The following is a 12,509-nucleotide window of genomic DNA, read 5'->3' as shown; positions in this document are numbered from 1 at the left end:
CCCAACCTCAATCCACACCCCAACCTGAGGTCACCCACACCATACCTCAGCCTCAACCCCAACCCGAGGCCACCCACACCATACCTCAACCCCAACCTCCATCCACACCCCAACCCAAGGCCACCCACACCGCACCTCAACCCGAACCCCAACCTCAACCCAGTTCCCAACCCCAGGACCCACCCACTGCCAGTAGCCCCGCGTCATATAAACCGGGAATTTTGAGTCTGATTCCCAAGTTGACTCTTCCGACACTCAGAGGTAGGGAGTTGCCGCTTATTAAGGTGGAACGCAACCGCCGAGTGGAAGACTGGCTTTGTGAGATTAGTTCGATGCTGGAGGCTGTCCCAGAGGATAATTCGATAATTACTCTCGCTATGGGGGCTTGCGTGGACGTAGCCGGTCCACTGGCGAGACTTACAGAGTTTCAGCACCTGACGACTTGGCCTCAGTTTGTCCAAGCGATTAGGGGCAGATTCAAAGACAAGGTTTCAGAGGATGAGGCTTACTTTTATCTCCGGTCACTTAAGAGGGATGACCGAAGCACTGTCAAGGATTTCAGGTCAATATTAAAGAGAAGGGTTGACGACCTCACTAAGGAACTGGGGTTAGATTCGAGTCAGGCAGAGCAATTCGCTAAACAATTGTTCTGCAAAACGTTACCGTCTGATATGGGGCCATTGTTACTTGCGGGGGGAACGGGTGCGAGTTATAAAGACCTAGTCCAACAGGCCGCCACAGCCCTAGACAGGCAGACGCGCGCAGGGACATCGGGCACTCAGTTGTCGCCATAGGTAGAGGCGGTAAGTAAAGGCGAGGGAGCCAAGCCGAGTCACTGTGGCGCGGGTTCATCAGGCGGGAAGCAGCCCTCAGCGGCAAGTTCGAGCCACCCTGCGCGGGGTAACAACAGGGATCCGCGGAGGTGTTACTCCTGCGGGATGCGTGGGCATATACAGAGGGACTGTAAAGTCACTATTACGAGAGCATGAAAGCAGTCTCCTAGTGATGGTAGGCCTACTTTTGAGGTGAAAGTGGAAGGTGTGAGATTGACAGCTTTTGTTGATACAGGAAGCCAGGCAACGGTAATTAAAAAGTCAGCCTTCAGCAATTTTAAGTATGCGCGTCTTCAACGTTGCGCAAAGACATTAACAGCGGTCAATGGGGAAAAGATTGAGATCGTAGGTCAAGGTACAGTTAATTTTGAGATTGATGGGGAATTGCAGCCTCACACATGTACGATCGTGGAGAACCTTGATTTTCCTGGTCACATCTTAATGGGAACTGATTTTCTGTCGTGATTTGATTATTCCTTGTCTGCTCAAAAAGGGGCTAGGAACTGCAGGTTGCAGTTGGGACAGACTTCCTACCCAGTGGAGATGATCGACCATCCCCCAGTTGTAGCTTCAATTAAGAGGAAGCTGAAATATAATGCGCACTATCCAAAATTGATTTTTAAGTCTCTTCCAGACACAGTTAAGAGGTCATGCGCCTTGCATGCATTGACCAAACAGAGTTGCCCACCACATTCTGTTAAATTTATTAAAGTAGCCGTGGGACGTCACATACAACCAGGTACCACCGTTCAGGTGGCTGGGAGATGTGATAGTTTATTAATTCTTCATCACTTAGTTGTAGTGCTCGATAAAGGTGCACTCATTCCAGTTGTCAATCTTTCACATAAGACTTTTCGCTTCAGGGCAGGTGATAGGGTATCTCAGGGAACCATGGTGGAGGACACAGAAATCTTTCACCATGAGTCAGCTGAGACGCCAGCCGTCACTGCACAATGTAGTGCACTGAACATGTTGAACACTAAAACACCATCCAAAGTACAATACGAGACGAGAAATGTTGCACAGAATGTAGAGGAAGTAGAAAAATTAATTTCAGCACTTGATTTGCAACATGTTGCACAGGCGGATAGGAAGGCACTGAGAGGAGTTTTACGAGAATTCCCGAAATTGTTTGCGACAGAGGATGACCAGATTGGTCTCCTTGATAAGATCGAGCACACCATTCCAACTGGTGATCATTTGCCTGTGTACACGAGACAGTGGAGGTTGCCGGAACAAGCGAAGAACGTTATCAGGGAGGAGTGCCAGAAAATGTTGAGACAGGGCGTGATAGAGCCTAGTACGTCACCGTGGCTCTCTCCTGTTGTGCTAGTTCGGAAACCGGACGGTAGTTATCGTTTCTGTGTTGACTACCGGAAGGTGAACGAACTAACTAAGGGTGATGTGTATCCGTTGCCCCGAATACAGGAGATAATAGATCAATTTGGTGCGGCTAAGTATTTCTCAACTCTTGACGCAAAATCGGCGTATTGGGCGATTCCGGTGGCAGAACAGGATAGGGAAAAAACAGCATTCTCGGATGGTAGGCACACTTATCAATTCCGTAGGATGCCGTTTGGTTTGAAGACAGCGCCTGCGTCGTTTCAGAGGGCCATCAACTTCATTCTTAGTCCGGTACTGGGTAGGCATTCTTTAGCGTACCTGGATGACGTGGTGATATATTCCAGGACGTTTGAGGAACACTTGACTGAGACTTTGACGTTGTTAGATCAGGCAGGTTTCAGGCTGAATGTTCAGAAGTGCACCTTGGCGGCCCAGAAATTCAAATTTCTGGGTTCCAGGTGTGCCCAGACGGTATCCGACCTGACCCAGATTCTTGCCGCGCCATTGCTGACATGCCTACTCCAAGGACAGCAAAGGACGTGCGTAGGTTTTTGGGGGCGGCCGGATATTTTCGTCGTCATATTGAAGGTTTCGCTGGCATTTCAGCACCCCTGACTGATCTGACAAAGAAAAATGCGAAGTTTGTGTGGAAATCCGAACATGACGAGGCCTATCGCAAACTGAAAGACCAACTAATCACGACACCGGTATTAGCCATTCCCGATTTTGAGAAAGAATGGGAAGTGCACACTGACGCCAGCGGTGTAGCTATTGGCGGGTGCTTAATTCAGCGAGATGAGGATAATTTACCCCATCCGGTAGCCTATTTCAGTAGGAAGGTCAAAGGACCTGAAGTTCGTTATTCAGCTACGGATCGGGAGGCACTGGCAGTAGTAGAATCAGTTAGGTATTTCGAGCCTTACCTATTTCAGCGGCATTTAGTAATCTACACAGACCATCGAGCGTTAACACACATATTTAAGAAGCGGACAAAATGCCCACGAATGTCACGTTGGTCTCACGAACTTTCGGCCCACTCATTCCAGATCTTGTACAAGCCTGGTCCAGCACATGTTGTGCCAGACACGCTAAGTAGAAATATTGCGGCAGTTCAGATTAATGAAAATATTGAAACCATTCCATCAGATAAAATGAGAGAATACCAGATGAGCGACCCTAGATGGAAAGAGATTATTGAGTATTTAGAAGGAGGAAAATACCCAAAAACGAAAAAGAATTTACCTATACATGATTTTGAGATGAAACAGGGCGTCCTGTGTTATGTTAATAGCCAGAATGATAGGGCAGTATTTCAGCTAGTTATTCCGGACGCGTTGCGGTCATCAGCGTTAAAGCTTGCGCATGCTTCTAAAATTGCAGGGCATCCGGGGATCTTTAAAACGCACTTAAAAGCAAAGTCTCTATTTTATTTTCCAGGATTACTTTCTGAGGTAATCAATTTCGTGAAGTCGTGCCCTCGTTGCCAGAGGAGGAAAGGCACCCTTAAGGTACAAGCCCCACTTCAGGAATTTCCTGAAATTCGTGAACCGTTAGATCGTGTGGGGGCCGATTTGATTGATTTACACCACAGTCATTCAGGTAAGAGATACGTGTTGGTGCTAGTTGACCATCTGTCTAGATACACTACACTAGTTGCATTACCTCAGAAGGATTCTCGTACGGTTGCAGATGCGTTCTTGCGTAGGTTCGTTACTGTATTCGGACCTCCTAAAGTTTTAGTCTCTGACCGGGGTCAAGAATTCAATGGGAATATATTTAGAGAAGTTTGTAAGACTTTAGAGACAACTTCGGCTTTTACAACAGCCTACCACCCACAAGCAAACGGAATAACGGAACGGACTAATCGTTCAGTCAAGGATATGCTTGCAATCCTTGCTGAACATGACGCTAACACCTGGGATGAACACCTACCCTATGTTCAGTTCGCCTTGAATACTGCCATCCACCAATCAATTAACACCCAACCACTTCATTTGTTTACTGGTAATTCATGCAATTTCCCCTCAGGTCTGCTTAACAGACATAATGTTGCATACGGGGAGGACTATCCTTCAGAGGTCCTTGGAAAAATGAGAAACGCATGGAATATTGCAGCTGAAGCGTCCAAGAAGGCACGGACTCGGTATGCTCATTTTTATGACAAGAAAGTGCGCCCCCTTGAGTTGAAGGAAGGAAGCCTCGTATTGAGAGTGAATGAGGCTGCGCCCGCCAATCAGAGCAGGAAACTAGCTCCGAGGTGGCGAGGACCATATAGAGTAATTAAAAGGGCGGGGCCGGTTAATCTTGTTATAAAAGGAGTGTTCGAGGACCAGGTGGAAAGGACAATTCATGTGAATAAATTGAAACATTATCATGCTAGAGAGGAATTAGAACTGCCTTCAGCGGGTCTAGTTCCTGACTCAGCAGTGCTGACTCGTGGCTTCACCGACGAGTCAGAAGATGAGGATGACCCTCTGTCATCGCTCATCAGTAGTCAGGTGCAGTCTCGCCACCCTATGGTGACGAGATCTCGCGCTATACAGTGAAGTAACTTCCTTGGTTAGTATGATTTAGTATTCATTAGATTTTTCCTGTAAAGGCAATGAGGTGTACTATCGCTATACTTAACTCAGGTAGCAGCTTTTACCGTGCTCTGGGGTTCCACCTCCACCAAACCCAGAGTATATCTATGCTTCCGCTGTGTTGTGTCTGTCTGTTCCCAGGTCTGATTGGTACACCGACCCAGTTGTTCCAGCCACACGTGAACCCTTGTCTGTAAAGACCGAGGGGGGAGGCACGTTACACAAACCCCTCCCCCCACCAGACCCAGTAACCCATACATCAGTTACTTTGGGGATGAGTGACTGTCCAAGAGTCACCCGGCCGACGCCTCACGTCACTAACGAGGTTGTCAGGGCCAGCGAGCTGTCCACATTATAGCAGTCATCGGAGGTGCCATACAACGCCGGGGTAGCTGTCTCGAGATCACCACTACCCACCTGCTGCGTCATCAAGACTGCAGCCATTCCAGCAGTGTTGGAAGAGAGGTCAAGAAATGGAAAGCACGTAGCAGTACTCAAGAGTTTCGCCGGAAGATTAATGATTACGTCATCTGAAGTAACAAGAAAGCAGAACTAAGGCGGTCACAGGTGGAAGGCACGGTTTCCCTACAGAGTACCGGGACTCGCCAATAGAAGGTCGCAAAATTGTCTCCTTTGGCCTAAAGTCGGCGGTACGAGGGTATACACAGTTGGTGTTTACGGCCTAGTAACTTGGTGACATCAAGAAACGCCGGAGATGACGTGAGCAATGATGGAAGACGAGATTCACCTGTTCTGCAAACAAGCAACCCGCCTCTACGACCTTCTGACACCACTCCTGCTAAGAGACACCGTTGGTACATCCAGTCCTGCTCTGCTGTGGTCATCTGCGCCGTCAAGTTTAACATCAAGACTGCCGTGTGAACTGTGATTGATATGAAGGCGTGTGGACTGTCGAGAGCAAGATTAATGGCCGAAGTAACAGTATTCTACAGCTGTCACTTGGCACTCCGCTCTACTACACTCTGTCGTCATTCAGGAGTACCGGATGGGAGTACAAGAGGACCAGGTATTGATGTCTACACATGGGGAGAAGCAAGATCGACACCGTCATCGTCAGCGACTACATTCAGCATCCAGCAGCATCGATTTTTTTTTCTCGTTTACTCAATATGAACAATTGATACAAACAACAAAGTGGCTCTGAACATCTGTGTAAAGAACATCTGGACACTTTTGTTTAAATGTTGAAAAACAGAGTTAGAATCACAATACTTTTTAAATGTTCAAAAACAGATTTAAAATAATAATTCTGGTATAATATATGAAAATTTTACTCTCTAAATTGGTCAGTAATCAAAATCGAAGCCCCTGTGACATTGTTTAAGCCCTGAACAAACGGTTATGGAAAATTATGTTGTGATACTTTTGCAGAATGTTTGAACACATGAGAGGCGGACCAATATAAACATTGACACTTCTAGTGAGTGAGAACACTTGGCTGTACAGTCAGCTGAAACCTGTGATATAGTATAGGAATTTTTTTTTATATTTTTAGATACATGTAATAAATGTTAGGTGTGTTCCTTAGCATGTCAAGGTTGACATTGATGGGGAGTGGTTAGTACACGGATGTGAACCTGATAGTTCCGTAGTACGCTCCCGGATGACTGAAAATTCAGTCCGAAGATATAACTTTAATGTTTGTTTGAGCACGGTGTGGCCGGCTCTAGAGGACACATGAACTTGGCTAGTGAAGAGCCAAGAGAGTTTAATAGCTAGTCTTTGATGATAGAGTAGGGACATGTTATTTAGCTATGTCAGTAAGGATAGGATGTATGTTTCCTGATGTTAGAGGATTGCTGTCAGTTGACAGCTGAGAAATTTATGAAATGTGAACATATTTATTATGATGTTGGACTCTATTATTTGTCAAATTTTATTAGTTAGGTTAGCTTTTGTTTGTGGCATGAGTTGAATTCTGGGTTTGGATACTAAACCTCGTGATTTTTTAACAAATTAACAAGGTTTACTATGTGCTTGTGCGGGGGGGGGGGGTTGTAACAAACTAGGCTGTTGTAAGAATTATTCCAGAAGGTTCCAGAAGTTTCGGGTAGGGACCTGACCTCTCAACGCACATTCCCCTGGGGATTAGCAGGTCTGAGTCACAAATGGCGGGCATCTTTGTTCATAGTTTTGTATAATGAACCATCCTATAGTATTCAGTAATTTAGAGAAATTAGCCTTTATTCATTTTGTATTAAAATTGAATTGAATAATATTCCTGGTTATAGTACCAAGAGTATTCTAATTATTGAGTTAAGTCACCATCAGTGACGTCACAAATCAGATCTAAGTAGTAAGGGGAGTGACCGGCGGTCATAGGTCATCAGGGTTGACATGTCTACTATTTCTAAAGTTCAATTAACCATTTTGGGGATCGGGAACAGCTCTGCCGGTAGATGCTTGTGTAATTTAATTTCAGTAAAATAATTCAACCAATCTGGATCAATTAAGTACAACAGAGGTTAATTGTTATAACTTAAACCTGGCTAAGTAACTTGGTAAAACTTGCGGAACAATACAATGTTCTAGTCTGGGGTAGACCAGACGAGGAAGAGATCAGTGTGGACTCCAGATCTACTGGGAGAGGTCACCCCATCTTACCTCTCCCAAGACCAGCCCAACATCTTCAGCTGGTAAAACGTAGAGGTATAGTTGCTATTGTTAATTATAGGGATAGTCTTCTCATTTGCCATTCAGGTCAAGTAGGGAGTGTTAAAGTGACAGGGAGTGAACATATTTAGATTTTGTTTTAGTTTTTCTTTTAATAAATTAATTAGTTAATTTTTTGCATTTTTATTGTTTCCATTTGGTTATGTTTACTTGTCCTGGTCACGTGGTCCACACGAGGCAGAGTTGAATTGGGCGCCGATTCTAACATCGAATCGGAATTCATCATTACCGTGTAATTTATTCCACACTCAAGGTCATCGGTTATAGTGGGGATCAAGCCCCAAGGTTGATTAATTAGCGTGATCGATCCAAACCTCGATCATTGCTCGGTGTTACTGGTCTGGTGGTGGCGGCGGAGGCGACTCTAGGGTTTTGCTCGAAGCCTAGGTCACGTCATACTGGTTGTAGAATCCTAAGTCGGTCAATCGTCTTAGGACCACGTGGCTTTGGTAAAAGTTTTGGAGACCCTTGTAGAGAATCAAAAGTAAGAATACGGGTAGAGGGAAAGAAGGAAAGATAAGTAGGGAAAACCCCTCCCCGTGTTACATCAATATAGACCTCTCCCTACTCCAAAACTGTGACACCCAACTTCCTGTCCCCCCCATTCCACCTTGGCTTTATACAACTCCTAATACAGCAATACAACTCGAAGACAACATTCCAAAGTCTGCACCAAACTCAGCCATAGCCTCAGTCTTTGCCTCAACAATGAAAAATTGCTACCCAAATACCACAGAGATTTACACAGATAACAACGTACCCTCGGTCACTTGTGCTGTATGGATACCGGAATACCATCTCAAGCAGGGATGGCGGTTACCAAACCAACTATCTATTTTCACAACGGAATTATATGCCTTATATCAAGCTCTCCAAATCATCACAACATTACCAGTTGGGATATAAACAATCTGTAGTGACTCCAAGAGCACGATTCAAGCAATTACGTACGCTTCAAAAACATGCAAGGAGATTGTCTACCCATGCCTTCAACTTCTTCACAAACATCAATTGAACGGTTATGACACCTCTATCCAATGGGTCCCAGCACATTGTGGTATTCTCCATAATGAACTTGTAGACCAACTAGCCAAAGCGATGCACAACACTCCTCACCTCACCCGTCATCCAATTCCCCATGTTGCATGTAAAGGAGCCTTCAAAGATACCATCTCCCAGGATTTTGCAACAAATTGGAAAATGTCATGCTCACCTTTGCACTATGGGTCCATTAAAAAGAAATGGGAAACTTGGAAACATGTCCGATATAAAAGCAGAGAAATTGATGTAACCAGATTAAGGCTGGGACATACCAAACTAGCAGCACACAGCTCTAAGTACAGAACAGACATCAATGAACTCTGTACTCACTGTCAGGTGCCTGAAACAGTCGAACACTATCTCCTGCACTGCTTCCGACATCATAGTGCCAGAGTAAATTTCAAACAAGTCTTTATCGCACTTAAAATGCCCTTCACCATCGAGCCATTAGGAGGTGGTGACCACTCGTTACAAGAAAAATACCAAATAGTCAAAGCACTGGCTAAATATCTGCAGTCGACCAACAAATTAGGTCACATCTGACCCGCGCCACATTTATACCTGTCGCCACCAGCAGCTAAACACATAAAACAACTGCCTCGTCGCAACACCAAGGATCAGCTGACGCCATAAACACAACATACCGCCCTACGGTGCGGCAAGTCCTCCCTACAACACACACCTCTGTTTTAATTGCCGTTCCTCTATCTACAGCACAACGCAACAAACACGATCTGGTTTAGTAGCTGCGATCAACCTCAATATAAACGCGTCCACCAACATCAGTACTGGTGCAGTCATCGGGAGGACAAACCCTTCATGCAAACTGCACCTACTAATAACAAGAAGAGAAGATATAGTAGGTATATAAAAAAAAAACTCGCCAATTTGAATGTAAAGTTGTGTCAAAATTTCAAAGCAATCGGTAAAGAGGTTTCGAAGATTTCCCTCACATGAAAAACCAAAAAGTATTTTTTTTTTACAGTCACAGACGTAACATCTATATAGTATGTATATAAAAACCTGGCTGGATGCGAATGGAACGTTGTGTGAAAATTTCAAAGCACTCGGTGAAGAACTTTCGGAGATTAGCGATTATGCACAAACACAAACATTGAAACGGAATTGTAACATATCTAATATAGCATGTGTATTGCTCTTTTATGCAACAGATGGCGCTGTTTTTCAAGAAAAAGCATAGTTTTACATGTCACAGGTGTGGCATCTATACTTATACCTAAGAAATGAACGGTATGGTAAACAACACAGCTCATTTCCAACACAATGTCACAAAAAATAATAATAATATGAAATAAAATATATCGATATCTATGGAAATAAAAAATTTCAATGCAATCGGAAACATTGAAAAGGAATTCGTCACATATTTGTTATAACGTGCATGTTGCCATTATGTGCAACAGATGGCGCTTTTTTTGAAAACGCATGTTTTTACCTGTCACAAGGGTGGCATCCATATAGTAGGTATATATAAAAAACGCGCCTATTCGAATGCACGTTGTGTCAAATTTCAAAGCAATTAGTAAAGAACTTTCTGAGATTACAGTGTGTGTAGCCCTTACACCCATCAGATGGGGCAGTTTTAAAAAAAATATATGTTTTTTCCTGTCACAGGTGAGGCATGTATATAGTAGATTTAGAAAAAGACGCGCCTATTTGAATGCAACGTTCTGTCAAAATTTCAAAGCAATCGGCAAAGAGGTTTTGAAGATTTCTCTCACATGAAAAAACACAGTTTTTCAGAAAAAAACACTTTTTTTTACCGTTACAGACGTGACATCTATATAGTATGTATATAAAAACCTGGCCGGATGCGAATGGAACGTTGTGTGAAAATTTCAAAGCAATCGGTCAAGAACTTTCGGAGATTAGCGATTTTGAACAAACGAAAATTTCCATTTTTATTTATATAGATATACTAGCTGTACCTGGTCATGCGTTGCTGTGGCTCAGCAACACATGTGACTTGCTAAGCCATAGCTACCTTTCCCCTGTTCCCCAGTCCTCCCCTCCATTTCCCCTCCCCCATCCCCTCATCCTCCCAACCAGTCCCCACTCCCCCATCCCCTTGTCCTCCCCACCATTCCCCCTCCCCCATCCCCTAGTCCTCCCCACCATTCCCCACTCCATCATTCTCACATCCTCCCCACCATCTCCCACTCCCCCCATCCCCTCGTCCTCCCTTCCATTTCCCCCTCCCCTTTCCCCTCTTCCTCCCCACCATCCCCCACTTTCCTGTCCCCTTGTCCTCCCCATCATTCTCTTTCCCCCATCCCTTCGTCCCCCACTATCCCTAACTCCCCCATCCCTCGTCCTCCCCATCATCACCCCACTCCCCTGTCCCCTTGTCCTCCCAACCATATCCCACTCCCTCGTCCGATGCATTCCCAAATGATCTGATGATCCCAGCAGAAAATACGGAACATCAAATGATTTGATGTTTTCATCACTGAAAAATAAGAATAACAGTTAAGAAATTTAAATGAAAAACAATGAAAAAATAAAAAAAATAAACAATACCCACGAAATGAACGGCATGGTAAGCAACACAGCTCAGTTCCATGCTAATATCACACAAAATAATTCGGTCAAAATAAAAATAAATAAAAATCTATGAAAATTCTATTTATCAGTGCAATCCCAAACATTGAAATGGAATCATAACATATTTAGTATAATGTGTGTTGCTCTTACGTGCAACAGATGGCGCTGTTTTTTTTAAAGTACGGTTTTACCTCTCACAGGTGTGGCATGAATATTTATAGTCACGAATTAAACGGCATGGTAAACTACACAGCTCAATTGCAACGCAATGACACGCAAAATAATTAAATGAAAATGAAAAAAATCGAAATCTATGAAAATTCAATTTATCAATATAAATGGAAGTAAGTAATTAGCAAAAGAAGGCACCAAACCGGAAAGGCTATGTAGCACCATCAAATGCGCAGAATAATCAGAGGGCGCTAAATATCACCAAGGATGCCAATACTGTTACGGCCCTACTGGGGCGCAACCGGGTTCTTCTCTGATGGTAGTAGAGTTTGGGAATCCAGCCCCAAGTTAGTAGAGGCTTTCAAGGGGTGTGTTCCATAACGCAAGTTAAATTAAAGGGGGAGGGATACAAATGCTCCAATTTATATATATATCTTCATCACCACGAATAAATAAATAACAGCCACACGTGGGGGTTATAACTACACTATTATGTACAGGTTTCTCTTCCTCCGAAGACACTGGATGCTCCACGGTGCTCACTCTGGGTAGCCCTGGCTCCTTCACCCGTGGCCCACGATGAATCCACTATGATTCTATTGGCGAATCTACCCTGGCCACAGGCCAGCCAAATCACAGTCCCACTGGGTGCTCCGTCGTGAAGGCCTTCAACCACAATCCAGCCTGTAGCTGGCAGGTACCGATCAGCTCCGCTGTGTAGGCCACTCCACGACCGATACTAGGGTTGCGAGCCCTAGGCAGGAGCCTCGTGTGATCCCACTGATCACTCTCCTCACTAAGCACCACAGTGGTTAGTCTCTTCCACCAGCCAGCCCCGGATAAGGCGATTCCCAACACTGCCACGCCACAGGCAGGCTAATACTCTCAACAGAGTTCATCCGGGGGTGACTCTCAGCTTCTTCAAAGCAGACTGGTGAAGAGACCTTGGCTGCCTTGGGTAGACTGATCCATTATCCAACACAGCAGTCCCAGGTCGACTCTGCAATCAGATACGTCATTAATACTGGGACACTCTAGGGAACCTCACTCACAGGCTTAGACACAAACGTCCACCTCTTTGCTCCATAGATGGCATTCACTGTGTAAGCGCCACCTCACCAGAGGTCAGCAGCGGCTACGTTATGAGCTGATTAAGACGGGAATCCAGCACCTGTGGCCGGTATATCCCGTCCTCACTAGATGGCGTCGTCCATTTGGAGTGGGTTTCGGGAGCGGACTCACAGATGGCGTTGTTGTCACTGCTCCGTGCTCTGATGCT

The sequence above is a fragment of the Procambarus clarkii genome, chromosome 61 (genome assembly GCF_040958095.1).
Source record: "Procambarus clarkii isolate CNS0578487 chromosome 61, FALCON_Pclarkii_2.0, whole genome shotgun sequence".
In the NCBI taxonomy this organism is placed as follows: Eukaryota; Metazoa; Arthropoda; class Malacostraca; order Decapoda; family Cambaridae; genus Procambarus; species Procambarus clarkii.
The sequence above is the reverse complement of the archived record's forward strand: the minus strand, read 5'-3'. Positions refer to the sequence as shown.